The 14452-nt window shown below is 39.7% G+C and overlaps 2 long non-coding RNA genes across 3 annotated transcripts; both read left to right on the top strand.

Moving 5' to 3' along the window:
- The first annotated feature begins 1083 nt into the window (after positions 1–1083).
- LOC141838325 (uncharacterized) lies at positions 1084–3062 on the top strand. The gene is made up of 3 exons (XR_012602632.1): positions 1084–1388; positions 1879–1939; positions 2879–3062. It is a non-coding gene; the product is annotated as an uncharacterized LOC141838325 (long non-coding RNA).
- A 314-nt stretch (positions 3063–3376) lies between these two features.
- LOC141838326 (uncharacterized) lies at positions 3377–14343 on the top strand. 2 transcript variants are annotated; one of them, XR_012602633.1, is made up of 3 exons: positions 3377–3510; positions 4537–4579; positions 13896–14343. It is a non-coding gene; the product is annotated as an uncharacterized LOC141838326 (long non-coding RNA). The 2 variants fall into 2 exon arrangements; XR_012602634.1 differs by lacking the exons at positions 3377–3510; positions 4537–4579 and adding exons at positions 12388–12445; positions 12692–12763.
- The last annotated feature ends 109 nt before the right edge of the window (positions 14344–14452 follow it).

A 14452-nucleotide genomic window follows, 5' to 3' on the forward strand; every position in this document is an offset into this window, starting at 1 on the left:
TTTTGGGGGAAAAGTCGGTTAGATTTTTTTTAAAATTAAGATTTTATTAAAAAAGTAATGGGTCGCCGGGTTAGTAACCCCTTCTTCCCTAGTATCCTTTCGCCGCTGTGCGGCATCGCCCCCTCTCGGCGGCTCCCTCCAAACTTCATCTCACTCACACGGCCTCTCCTCTCGATCTCTCGGCGTCCTCTCCGGCAGCACCAGCGACCGGATCGCCGGAATTAGGTATGGAAGAATTTTCTCACGAAAGATTTTGTTGTTTTGCTCTTCCAATTAGTTTTGCATCGCCGAGTAGACTCCAACAATGAGACCTAATGAAAAAAAGGTAGAGAAATATCTGATTCATGAACTAATTTTATTGAACACTAGCGTTCAGATCAAAATTATATCGAGCAACAGATTAAAGACTCTCGCTTCTCCTCTGTTTGAGCTCCTCATCCTTGTCGTATTCTATCTCCTGTCCATTATTTTGTAATATTTCTCCTATCTTGCATTTTGGCTGACATCTAGAGGAATTGCTAGAGGAATTGCTTTGAGTTGCCGGGGCTTTCCTCGTTCGACAGTGTTTTCTTGGGATACTGTTAACCTAACTGTTTCTTTTGAGAGTATTAGGTACATATGAATTTGACTTGGTATTTTATGTAAAATACCGAAACCTAAAAGGGATTATTTGTAATTAAATAATAATAATAATAATAATAATAATAAAGAATAAATAAAATAAAAGGGATGAAAAGATTCGTCTCGTGAAGATCCAACGAATCCGGTTTAAGTCAAATCAAAAGTCGTTTGATTGGTAAATCAAATGAATCAAGATTAAATTCGATTTGCTACATTAACTGGTTCAATCATTATAATAAGCCTAGGTTTTTAAATTGGTTTGGCTCGGTTATTGCGCCGACTAACCCATGTATTCCTTTTTAAACTAGGAAATCGCGATTCCTTAATCCCAATTCCCCTTTCTCTTCTTCTCTTCTTCGTTCCTTTGCTCTTTCGCTGCTGCTTCGTCGCCATCAACGCCACTGTTGCCGCCGGATCACCACCGCCTCCTTCCTTCTTCTGCCCTCTGCACAGTCGCCTGCCGACGCCGCTCAACCTCCACCTCCGACCACGAAGCCCCGAGCCGCCGTTCCCTTTTCGCGTGCCCAGCCCCCACTTCGCCGCTCCTTTGTCCGATGCCGCCCGGAGAAGATGATCGCCGCCCGTCGCCTGCCCGCGTGAAGACCAGAGCTAGCCGCCGCCCTCCTCTGCTCAACCTGCCTCTGCTGCGATCTGGAGCCGCCGCTGCCCTCGTCAGAGATTGAAGAAACCTAAACCTAGCTTGGGTGATTGCTCCTCCTCACACCCTTGTTTTGCTTCGGCCGAGAGAAGAGGTTAGGGCAACTTAGGTAAGCCAAAGGACAATTGATTAGGCTTTGTTATTGATTTTGATTTCGGTTGGGATTCTCAATTTCTAGGATTTATCGGGTGTTGGGTTCTAGGATGAATTAATATACCATTAAGGTTCAATTTAGTTTCCTACTTGGAAAATCAAGATATTAGTTAATTAGTAAGAGGCAAGTGATCTGAGTAGTTAGATTACTTCTCGTTATTAATTGCTTAAGTGATAACGTGATTGGGAGTGATTAATAGTTGTTAGGGTTAATTAATTGGTGTAGAGATAAACGTAAATTTACTGTGTAATTTGGTTTATTAGTTGGTTTAATTAATGTGATTAAATGTGGAATAGGGTTAACTTGGGTTAAATTAACTTGGGTTAATTAAATTGTGGTTAAGTCAGATACGGTTGAGATGTAAGACTTGGTTGGGGTTTACTTCGACGTAAAAATTTAATATAATATGGTATTAAGAGGGTGTTGCATTTTGTGTAAATTACAGGAGCTTGATCTATAGATCCTGTTATGCTAAGAGGTTCTGATTTTGACGTGCGTCACTCCAGGTGGGTACTCCTGTGCTTGGTCAACACAGATCCTCCTTTTTGTAATGCATGATTTTCTTTTTGCTGTCCTTATTGCATTGTTGCCTACTTCGCTACTTGCTATCATTGCTTGATACTTGTTGACTTTTATTTTGATTTGTTGCTATTTTGTTGCTACTCCTGCTATCCATGCTAGTAATTAAATGATACCTTACACCTTTCGTTGCTTGATACTTGTTGAATGACTTCCTGTTGAACTTCCCGTTGTTAGAACAGTTTCAACTGTCGTACCATTGACTCAAATTGACTTCCCTTGATATCTGTTGAACATGCTAATCATTTGTAGCTATTACATGTAGGAATGATCATTATGCATTCATGATAGTTGTGGTTGTTGTTTGTTGGTGGATCTTACCGCACCGTGTTGTGGTGCCATATAGGTGAGATGTTGCACTACAGTTGGGTGCACTAGGACTGACTCTCTATGCCCTCCTGCCACACTGCCCGCTCCCCACTAGATGAGTGGTGGTTTGTTGTTGGAGCCTGTGCAGTATTTCCTGTTGTGCGACCTCAGTTTCACTGTGCTCTGGGAGGGTGACTGGGGATGGTCCGCAGACAGTGATTTGCATTTGTTTGCGATGGTTACCGTGTGTTTTACATGCATTGTTGGTAGGATTATTGCATAGTTTAATTTATGCATTTGTTTGCTATGACTGTTGCATTTGTATGACATTACATACATGATCATATATATACCTGTTGACATATATTCTTCTTCTTTCCTTATTGTTCTCGTTGAGATACCATGCTTGATTACCATGACCTCTGTTATCTGTTGATACTCATACCTGTTGATTAGTGTCTATTCGCCTGTTTACCTTTGCATGCACTTCTACTATTTTGTATCCACTGAGCATCTAATGCTTACCACCCAGACCCTGGGGTTTTCTGTCTCCCCAGGTAGCAGATAGGATACTTGGAGCTTGGAGTTTTGGTCGACTGCTGCTGTCTCACATCAGAAGGTTGTTGGTAGTAGTATAGTTGTTTTATTTCAGTTATGTATCGTACTTCGAGGACATGTATTTATGGTTGGATTTATCATATTACAGTAGTCGTGTCGGATTTACGTTGTGGTTGTTCGTTTTGTTGGATTTACGATGTTTCCGTTTCGTAAACTTTGATTATGTTGAGTAGTATGCATGTGTTAGCTGTTGTGTGGCCGTGTGGGTCTTATTCTATATTTGTTTATAGTTGCATGTGTCTATTGGACGTGTAGTTGTATTTCCGGCCGCCTGTGGCCGTGTATTTGTGCATGTATTTAGGGAATTGTCATAGTTACTGGGGAGATGTGCCGAAATTTTCGGACGGCCTCCTCGGGGCGTGACCGCTGCTACCCACCCTACCGCGTCCAAACCCTACCCACCGAACCGCGGCTCCCTCTCTCGCCCGAACCCTAAACTTCCCTCTCGCCCGACGGTCTACACTTCACGCCGCGGTCCGGGCTCTTCCTCTCCGGCTTCCCTAAACCTCCCTCTCGCCCGAACCCTAAACTTCACGGCTTCGTGGCGGAGGCGGTGCACGAGGAGAAAAAGGTCAGCGATCGCTCTCGCGCATCCTTCTTCTTGATCTCCGCCGTTGTTTTTTTCCCGGAGATTCTTGTAGGGAATGTGTCTGTCGCTTTTGAGGTTTTCTTCTTTCGCTTTGAGGTTGGGAAGAGGGTTTGAGAAATGAGTTGGATCTCTGGATGGTACAAGAAGAAACGGATAGAAAGTAGGTTATATTGATAGATAGCGGTAGATTCTTACTTTGTTTCATGCTTTTAGATAGCAAACTATCCTTAGAAATGGAGTTTGTTTGCGTCCAATTTGAAGGCAAATGAGGGGGCTTGTCTGCAATTTTGTTTAATGTGGATTGTTGCGTTGAGTACGAATTGTTTGTTGTTATCTGTAAGTGAAAAAAAAAAGTTAATCATTGTATGTTTTGGAAGCACTTGTAAGGTTAATGTGATGAATTGGGCATGTTCCAACAGAAAAGAATTAACATTGAGAATTACCAAAAAAACTTTTGGAATTTACCATTGCGAATATTGTTGTGATTGAGTGAGATTGCTATTTCACTATTTTAGTTCAGTTTGAGGTTATATTGATTCTCTTTCACTTGCTATGTCTTTTGCATTGCCAATTGGTTTACTCTCTTTCGATTCAAATGTTAGCCCTTTGGGGCCAATCATGCAGTGAATTATGTGGATATTGGGCTCATATATGCCATTTTATTCAAAAGATTCTAAGCAATGAGGCATAGAGTGTATGCTTCCAAAACCGTATGAAAGTTCTACCTCATAGCACAGAAATCCAAATGAAGTGGCTAGTGATAAACATGAGGCATCTCGCGCTAAGCTGGAAAAATGATGGAAATCTTGGGAAGAGTTCATGATTGTAAATCTTTAAACACTAGTGGAGCAGTTTAGAATTGTATATTTCTTTTTCATTGCAATATATTATTTTGTTGTGGCTTTGTCCTCATTGTTTTATTTGGAATATAAGCACCAGAGTTTCCCCTTTGCATTTCCCTTTCGTATTCTTTCTCGTAGGTTTGTTAAGGGGTTTGTGTGTTTGCAGGGATTTGTTTAACCTCATTGGCTGCATTCTGGAGCCTGCTACAGTAAGTGCAATTTCATATTTATGCAACTTTTTAATAAATTGTGCCTTCGTTATTTACTTTTGCTATTCAATTCTGACCTTTGTTAGAACATCTTTTTGTCTATTCTCTAATACTTGATAAAATAGCACCTTCCTACAATCGAACTCAACATGATTAAAAAGCATTTCATGTAGCTGCTGCATTTGCAGTGTTCCACTTGTTGTCATATGAATAAATGGTAGATATTCTTTAAATTAGCTCGTGTATATGAAACTACATTTTAAAGTTTAACTCAAGGTCATATCTTTAGGAATAGGCTAAAAGGGTAAAAAGATTGTCCTAGTTTTAGATTTAATTTAATTGAGCCATACCTAAGAGATTCCTCAAAGATTGTATTTGTCTAAGGAAATACATTTATTTAAACTTAGAAATTAGTTTTCTATATGTCATAAATATTAGTAAATGTTAGAAATTTGGAATTGATTGTATTATTTAGTCAATTATGTGCGGTAAATTTAATGTTATGTATATATATTTCATATTAATTAACCTTCATCTCAATTGAAGACTACATATAGAAGAATGCGCTTGCATAACTCATGCATAATGCGCTGACTATTGCAAACAACTACCATGTGTTTTTTAAAACGCTAGCATAATTTATTAATTCTCTAGAGTTTTACAATCCAAAACTAAAAGATTTAGTGATGTCCTTTTCTTAAACCACTAATTTCACTCCTAGAGGATTAGGAGTGTAAAAGGTTTGTTGCATTGCATCTTGATTGATTAGAAGTAATTCACTGATTAATCATAACTACTCTTCAATCATGTAAAATTAATTGTTTTGACATTGTAAACTACTTTTACACCTCGACACAATCAATAAACCTGCCCAGCTTAAATTTTTGTCTATATTTCAGAAAATTTAAAAAATTTAATTTATTAAAAGATATTTTAGTGATTAATTTTATAATTAGTTGAAATTTTGTAAAAAAAATATTTAAGTTCTTTAAGAAATTATACTATATTTTTATTTAAAAATAAAGTTTTTTAAAAATCTGCTCGTATATATATTTTTTATATAATTAATTAGAATATATATATATATATTTGGAAAAGTCGGCTAGATTTTTTTTTAAAAAAATTAAGATTTTATTAAAAAAGTAATGGGTCGCGGGGTTAGTAACCCCTTCCCTAATATCCTTTTCGCCGCCGTGCCGCATCGCCCCCTCTCGGCGGCCCCCTCCAAACTTCATCTCACTCACTCACTCGGCCTCCTCTCGATCTCTCGGCGTCCTCTCCGGCATCACCGGCGACAGGATCGCCGGAATTAGGTATGGAAGAATTTTCTCACGAAAGATTTTGTTGTTTTGCTCTTCCAATTAGCTTTGCATCGCCGAGTAGACTCCAACAATGAGTCCTAATGAAAAAAAGGTAGAGAAATATATGATTCAAGAACTAATTTTATTGAACACTAGTGTTCGGATCAAAATTATATTGAGCAACAGATTAAAGACTTTCGGTTCTCCTCTGTTTGAGCTCCTCATCCTTGTCGTATTCTATCTCCTGTCCATTATTTTGTAATATTTCTCCTATCTTGCATTTTGGCTGACATCTAGAGGAGTTGCCGGGGCTTTCCTCGTTCGACAGTGTTTCCTTGGGATACTGTTGACCTAACTGTTTCTTTTGAGAGTATTAGGTACATATGAATTTGACTTGGTATTTTATCCTCGCAAAACTTCTAAAACTTTGAATGATGTTGAGTTAAAAATGCAACATAAATAAAATCAGAAGAAATCTAACATTTAGAAAATTTAGATGAGCACTTGGTTCTTTATAAAAAGGAAATGAAAAGAGATGTCAAACATGTACTCCGATTATGGAGACTCATGGTACAATCCCTAGATCATTTTGGTTGGCTTGATTGATTTCCAAACTATATGACATGAATGGCCTTTCCTTTGGTTGATTGCTGTTCCTAGTCATCTTGCCACTTGTTCATTGCCAAGGTTTCAAAAGGCTTATGCAGGTAGTTTGTGGTCAACCCACTACATAGCACATTTGCTTGTATGCAGGGCATATGCTATCATTATTAGAAATATATAAAAATATTTATATTATTAAAAATAACTAACATTTGATAAAAATGACTAGCATAAATACAAAAGGATACTTATTTGCAAATTCAGTTCCTACTTAGACATAGAAAGAAATATATAATCATACAATGCCAAACATATGAATTATAAGAATCAACAGTGTAAAACAGATTGTGTATATAAGTATTATGGATATAACTAATATGTAAAGTTAACATTTTACAAGTTACAAATTACTAAATAGGGTAACTTAGGTATTTAAGTCAATTTGGATCAGTCTGGCCCATATGAACCAAATAAATTTATTTTGTTAACTGTACTTGCAGCCTGCATATGCTATGCCTTATATGGTCATATGAAGCTGCTGTGCTGTCCCCGTATGCGCAACTGTATATGTGGTTCTGCGGTTCTAGCAGGTGCCTTCTCAACCTCTGTTCATGGCTAACCAAAATGGAATTTAGTATTGTAAAATACCAGAAAATTAGGGGTTAAATTGTAAATACAATTAACTTTAATAGGAAGAGTTTATGGAAAAGTTGGAAGGTTTATTTAAATTAAACCTTAATTTATCTTATACGTGGTTAGGGTAATTAACGTTAATGGTTTTGATGAGTTAATGGGTTATGGGTAGAGGGTTATTAGCTTGTGGGATCTTAACCCGTTAAGGAAGGCATAAAAGACCAGTTGGGAGAAACCCCAAAGCCACCATCGTCGAACCCTTCTCCCTATAGCGATCAACACCGCCGCTTCTCCTTAAGCCACCATCGCCGAACCCAAAGCCTTCTTCCTTAGCTAACGGCACCCTGCCCGATCCTCCTCTTCCGCGAGCTCCGCGCGACTGCGCTCCCTGACGCCCGTCGACGCCGCCACGACCCCCTGCCACCGGATCGTCGCCGCGCCGCTGCTGGAGGCCACACCAAGCTGCCGCCGCCGTTCGCCGCCCTTCAGCCGCCTGCCGCCTGCCTGCGCTCGAGACGCCGCCCACCAACGCCGGAGTCGCCGCCGCCTGCCGACGCCGCCTCTGCCGCCGGTCCGAGCTACGCGAGAAGTTGCCGATTAAAATCGGTAAAGGAAACTTTAATTAGTTTTAATTAATTGAGTTAATTAATTATTAGATTAATTAGTTAATTAAATTATTAGTTAATCAATTAGTTTAATAACTATTAGATTGTTAATTAATTGAGGATTAATCTGGTTAAAATCGGTAATTTGATAATGGATTATTTGATAAATTAATTAAGGTTATTAATTGGTTTATCAGTGGATGAAAATCTAAGTAGATGGATTAATTGTTATCAACTGTAAATGGATTTGAGGATAGATTAATTAACGTAATTAAAGTAAGAGTTGATTAATTAAGAGTTTATGCCTGATTCACAAAGAGATTAATTTAAGAATTAGTGATTAAGTATGGAATTGGGTTAACTTGATTAGGTTGCGGTTAGGTTGGATTCAGTTGGGATTTATTTTAGGGTAAAATTTAATAGAATATTTATTTAGAGGATATTTTATTTCAGGACTTTGACTCGTGGATCCAGTTGGATTTAAAGGCTCGTATTACGACGTTTCGTTAATCAGGTGGGTACTCCTGTGCTTGGTCAACACAGGTCTTCTTTGTATAGTGCATGAATATCTTGTTATTCATTATCTTGTTATTATCCTGTTGTTATCCATTGGCATTCGTCGCTGGATTCGTTGCTTGACACTTATTGTCGACCTTTGATACAATCTGTTATTATCCTGTTGATACTTCTGTTACCTATGTGTGTCATCATGTTGATACCTAGTGATACCATGTTGACTCCTGTCGATTCTTGTCGATACCATGTTGATACCTAGTGATACCATGTTGACTCCTGTTGATTCTTGTCGATACCATGTTGATACCTCATGATACCATGTTGACTCCTGTTGATACTTCTCGATACCATGTCGATACTTATGTTGATACCTGTGGATTATGTTGCTATCATGTAGTTATTATATGTTGAGATGATCCTCATGACATCTGCATGTTGTTTCCTATTGATTGTTATATCTCACTGCCGGTGTGGGTGAGATCATTATAGCACTGCCTGTGTGGGTGCGAACATTTTAGCACTGCCTGTGTGGGTGCTACGCACTGCCTGTGTGGGTGCGACCATTATTGCACTGTCTGTGTGGGTGCTACGCACTGCCTGTGAGGGTGCGACTACTATTGCACTGCCTGTGTGGGTGCTAGTATATATTTGTTGTAGATTATACTGCATTGTTGGTTACAGTATTTTTGTATGATGATTGATGCACTTGTATGATCCATGATTGTTGCATTGTATGTCATGACCTGCATTGCATGATTTTACATGATTCCTATACCTGATACACTGTATTGATCTTCCCTTATTATCTTAGTTGATATATCATGATCTATTACCATGATTCCTGTTACCTGTTGATTAGTAGTTATCTTTTCCTTATGTAACCTTTGGAGAGACTGTTTACCTTTTCATTACCTCAGTTGGTATATCATGTTTTATTACCCTGATGTCGGTTACCTGTTGGTTAGTATTTACCTTTCTTTATTTATCCATGATAAAGATTGTATATCATCTGTGTTTCTGTTGTTATTACTCTTACTGATACCTATCTTTACATGCACTTCCCAAGCTCCAAGTACCTATCTGCTACCTGGGGAGAAATCAATGCAACCCCAGGGTCTGGGTAGTGAGTATTAAATACTCAGTGGGTACAGAAAGAAGTGCATGTAAAGTACAACAGCAGGAATAATATAAGAATCAACTGGAAGAAGCAGGAATAGACTGAGTAAGAAATAAACTACAGCTAGCAGGTATCATCATGGATCATGGTAGTAATCATGGTATATCAACAGAAACAGAATAGGAATAAATCCTACTATACAACAGGATATATCAAGGTCTATCAGTATGGAAATCCAGAATAGGTCATACTGTGCAACGAATAAAGAAATCTACATGTAGCATGTATGTAATGTCATACAAGTGCAACAGTCATAGCAAGCAAGTGCAACAATCGTAAGCATATGATGCAAGGTAAAATAAATATCTATATCAACCTACCAACGGTGCATGTAAATACGCAGCAACCATAGCAACCAAAATATCCGTCACTGTCCGCACTCGTCGTCCCAGTCACTCTCCCAGAGCTCAGTGAACTGGGGGCCAGACATGACATGCTGCCAGCTCCGACAACTGACCACTATAGATAAGTGGGGAGGGGCAGTGTGGCAGGAGCTAGAGAGCAGTCCTGGATGCACCCAACTATAGTGCAATCCTCTTACCTATGTGGCACCTCAACACGGTGCAGGTAAGATCCACCAACAACAACAACTACAACTATATGAATGTATGGTGATCATCCCAACATGTAATAGCTACAATCATATAGCATGTTCAACAGGAATCCCTAAAGGACATCATCGGTCAGGGTTACAACAGTTAGGATTTATTCTAACATAGATAGGAAATCCTAAGGTCAACCAGCATGTGTCAAGTATCAACGGTATAAGATATCAACCATATCTCTAACATATGAACAGGATAGTATAAATACTGATCATCATGAAGGTCAACAAAAAGTATCAAGCATCGAGTATCAACAGATGTCAACGAGGTAAATAGCACTAAGTATCAACAGTCTCAACATGGTAAGATACAACAACAAGAAACATGCACTGTAAGAAACCTGTATTGACCAAGTACAGGGTACCCACCTGATCAGAAGTCTGTAAATGCTAGAACCCCCAGAAAAATAACAACCTCCGTGTAATAGGACCAATCAAATCAAGGTCCTGCAATAAGGATAAACAATATCCCTTAATTACAACAGTTAATCTATTTAATTCTATCATTAACCCTAACTGACCAATATCAACCTTAATTAAACTAACTAAATTCATCACCCTTCATTAAATTGGTCCAACCTTGACTAATCAACAAAACAGATCAGCCTCTATAATCTACTGAAACAACTCATACCAAATAAACCATCAACTTACCTCCAAACTGTTCATTGTTTTCTTCTCCACAGATCAAGAGTTTGAAAGACTCTGAATCAAATTACCACAATGAACTGTGGGGAACTGATCAATCAACAAATCCAACTTAATTCCAGTTTTCAACAATCGGTCAATTCCCTAAGAACAGATTCGATCAATAAACTCAACCATCACAGCCAAGCAATTAAATGGAATGACTTCAAGAAGGTTTACCTACAATCGGATTTAAACCCAAATCAAGCTTCGGTTTCTTTCCTTTTCTTCCTTTCACAGCAGAACCAACACCACCTCTAATCGGATCACAACAACCGACTATGGAGAGAAAGAAAATCAAAGGATCAGAGAAGAATCCACTTAGATCTACAGTTTAAGAAAACCCTAGATTAGCTAAAACTCCTCTTACCTTTCGTCTTCTTCCTTTTTGCTTGCCGCAGAAAACCAACGGCGATTCCCCACCGCCGTCCAAACCAAATCAACTCCCGATCTAAGTTCTGAGAAGCAAGAAACCAAGATCTAAACTCAAGATCAACTACAAATCCCAAAACCTATCTCAAAAACCCTTACCGATCGGCCTCCTTCTCCGATTCGCCGCCGCCGCAAGCTGCTGCCGGTCACCACACGAACAGCCCCTTCTTCCGGCGAGAATCCAACCTCCCTAACACTAGCTCCAATCGCCGGCTTCCTCCAGCTTCGATCGGCACCGGCGATGGAGAGATCGTGGCACGCGTGCGTCGGAGACGAGCGAACAGAGGCGAAGCAGAGTGACCAGATCGCGAAGGAGGAGGAGGTTTCGGCTTTTATCAGTTTCTTAACGGGTTGGTTAGTTATCGGGCTTGAATCCAAACCCTGTTAACCCTTTAACCCATTAGCCCCATTTACAATTAAACCCTAAAGTTTAGGTATTTTACATTCTCCCCCACTAACAAAAATTTGGTCCCCAAATTTGTTATCTACATACTACGATACAGAAATACTGTAATAACTAAAACATACCTTAATCAAACAGATGAGGGTATCGAGCTCGGATAGTATCCTCCAGCTCCCAAGTAGTGTAAAATACCAGAAGATTAGGGGTTAAATTGTAAATACAATTAACTTTAATAGGAAGAGTTTATGGAAAATTTGGAAGGTTTATTTAAATTAAACCTTAATTTATCTTATACGTGGTTAGGGTAATTAACGTTAATGGTTTTGATGAGTTAATGGGTTATGGGTATAGGGTTATTAGCTTGTGGGATCTTAACCCGTTAAGGAAGGCATAAAAGACCGGTTAGGAGAAACCCCAAAGCACCATCGCCGAACCCTTCTCCCTATCTCGATCAACACCGCCGCTTCTCCCTAAGCCACCATCGCCGAACCCAAAGCCTTCTCCCTTAGTTGTCGGCACCCTGCCCGATCCTCCTCTTCCGCGAGCTCCGCGCGATCGTGCTCCTTGACGCCTGTCGACGCCGCCGTCTGCGGAGGCCTCTGCTCCGCCGGGCCGCGCCTTCACACTGCCGCGACACGCTGCCGCCAGAAGAAACACCGTCGGAACCCGAGCCCCTCTTCGCGAACGTTGCCGACCTGAGCTCCGCGAACGTTGTTGTTCCCCCTGTTCGCCTCTGCTGTCATCGAAATCCAGCCGCCGACGCTGTCGCTGTGTTGTCGCCGCCTGCTGCTGCCATCTGCCGACTGCTGCAAGCTGCCGACCACCTGATCGCCGCCTGCCGACGTTGCATGCGCCGCCGGCCGAGCTCCCCTCCGCCGGTTAATTAACAAAGACATTAATCGGAGGTAAGCAATTGATTTGATTAATAGGTTAATTAATTAATTCATTGGTTAATAATTAGTAATTAGTTTAATTAGGTAGGTAATTATGGGTGAGTTGATTAACGGAAGTTTATAATTAATCATGTATAATTAGTTTAGTGATTAATTAGTATATATTTGAGGGATTATATTAGATCATGGATTAATAGTTGGTTAATTAGTTTGATGGACAAAATCTGATAAGTTATTATGTTATTAATCAAATTGCAGGACTTTGATTTGTTCCTGCCTATACGAAGTTTCCTATTTGAGGGTTCTATTGTTGACGGTCATCTAATTCAGGTGGGTACTCCTGTGCTTGGTCAACACAGGTCTTCTTTGTATAGTGCATGAATATCTTGTTATTCATTATCTTGTTATTATCCTGTTGTTATCCATTGGCATTCGTTGCTGGATTCGTTGCTTGACACTTATTGTCGACCTTTGATACAATCTGTTATTATCCTGTTGATACTTCTGTTACCTATGTGTGTCATCATGTTGATACCTAGTGATACCATGTTGACTCCTGTCGATTCTTGTCGATACCATGTTGATACCTAGTGATACCATGTTGACTCCTGTTGATTCTTGTCGATACCATGTTGATACCTCATGATACCATGTTGACTCCTGTTGATACTTCTCGATACCATGTTGATACTTATGTTGATACCTGTGGATTATGTTGCTATCATGTAGTTATTATATGTTGAGATGATCCTCATGACATCTGCATGTTGTTTGCTATTGATTGTTATATCTCACAGCCGGTGTGGGTGAGATCATTATAGCACTGCCTGTGTGGGTGCGAACATTTTAGCACTGCCTGTGTGGGTGCTACGCACTGCCTGTGTGGGTGCGACCATTATTGCACTGCCTGTGTGGGTGCTACGCACTGCCTGTGTGGGTGCGACTATTATTGCACTGCCTGTGTGGGTGCTAGTATATATTTGTTGTAGATTATACTGCATTGTTGGTTACAGTATTTTTGTGTGATGATTGATGCACTTGTATGATCCATGATTGTTGCATTGTATGCCATGACCTGCATTGCATGATTTTACATGATTCCTATACCTGATACACTGTATTGATCTTCCCTTATTATCTTAGTTGATATATCATGATCTATTACCATGATTCCTGTTACCTGTTGATTAGTAGTTATCTTTTCCTTATGTAACCTTTGGAGAGACTGTTTACCTTTTCATTACCTCAGTTGGTATATCATGTTTTATTACCCTGATGTCGGTTACCTGTTGGTTAGTATTTACCTTTCTTTATTTATCCATGATAGAGATTGTATATCATCTGTGTTTCTGTTGTTATTACTCTTACTGATACCTATCTTTACATGCACTTCTTCCCTGTACCCACTGAGTATCTAATACTCACTACCCAGACCCTGGGGTGTTCCTTGTTTCCTCCCCAGGTAGCAGATAGCTTTCTTGGAGCTTGGAGATTCTGGCAGCTGGATTCCATCTCACATGCAGAGGGTTTTTGGTATAATGTAGTTCGTTGGGTTGTCATTTTATTATGGTATTTCTTTTGATTATGGAGTACATTGCTGGTGAGATTCATAGTGTTGACTTAGACTGTGGGGTATTGGAGTCGTACTTGTTATCGGATATTGTTTCGGATTTTGGATGTTTTCGCTTAGTATGTGTTGCTTTTGGTGCATATGAGTTATTTGTACATGTGTTGTGGTTGTGTGGCCGTGTAGGCCTTATTTTATAGTTGTTTGTGGTGGTGGTGATTTACATGGACGTGTAGTCCTTAGTCCAGCCGCCTGTGGCTGTGTATGCATGTTTGTACTAGGGGAATTGTCATAGTTACTGGGGAGATGCTGCCGAAATCTTTCGGACGGCCTTCCCGGGGCGTGACAAGGTACAATTCTTTCTTTTTCACGGGCTGTTTTTAATTAACCATTTCACCTTTTTAGTAAAAGTTTCCAGGCCTAACTTACCCTGTTCCTACAATTTTAGGGTG

Source organism: Curcuma longa, chromosome 11 (genome assembly GCF_044706935.1).
Source record: "Curcuma longa cultivar G26 ecotype Majalengka, Jawa Barat chromosome 11, ITB_CL_G26_1.1, whole genome shotgun sequence".
Lineage (NCBI taxonomy): Eukaryota > Viridiplantae > Streptophyta > Magnoliopsida > Zingiberales > Zingiberaceae > Curcuma > Curcuma longa.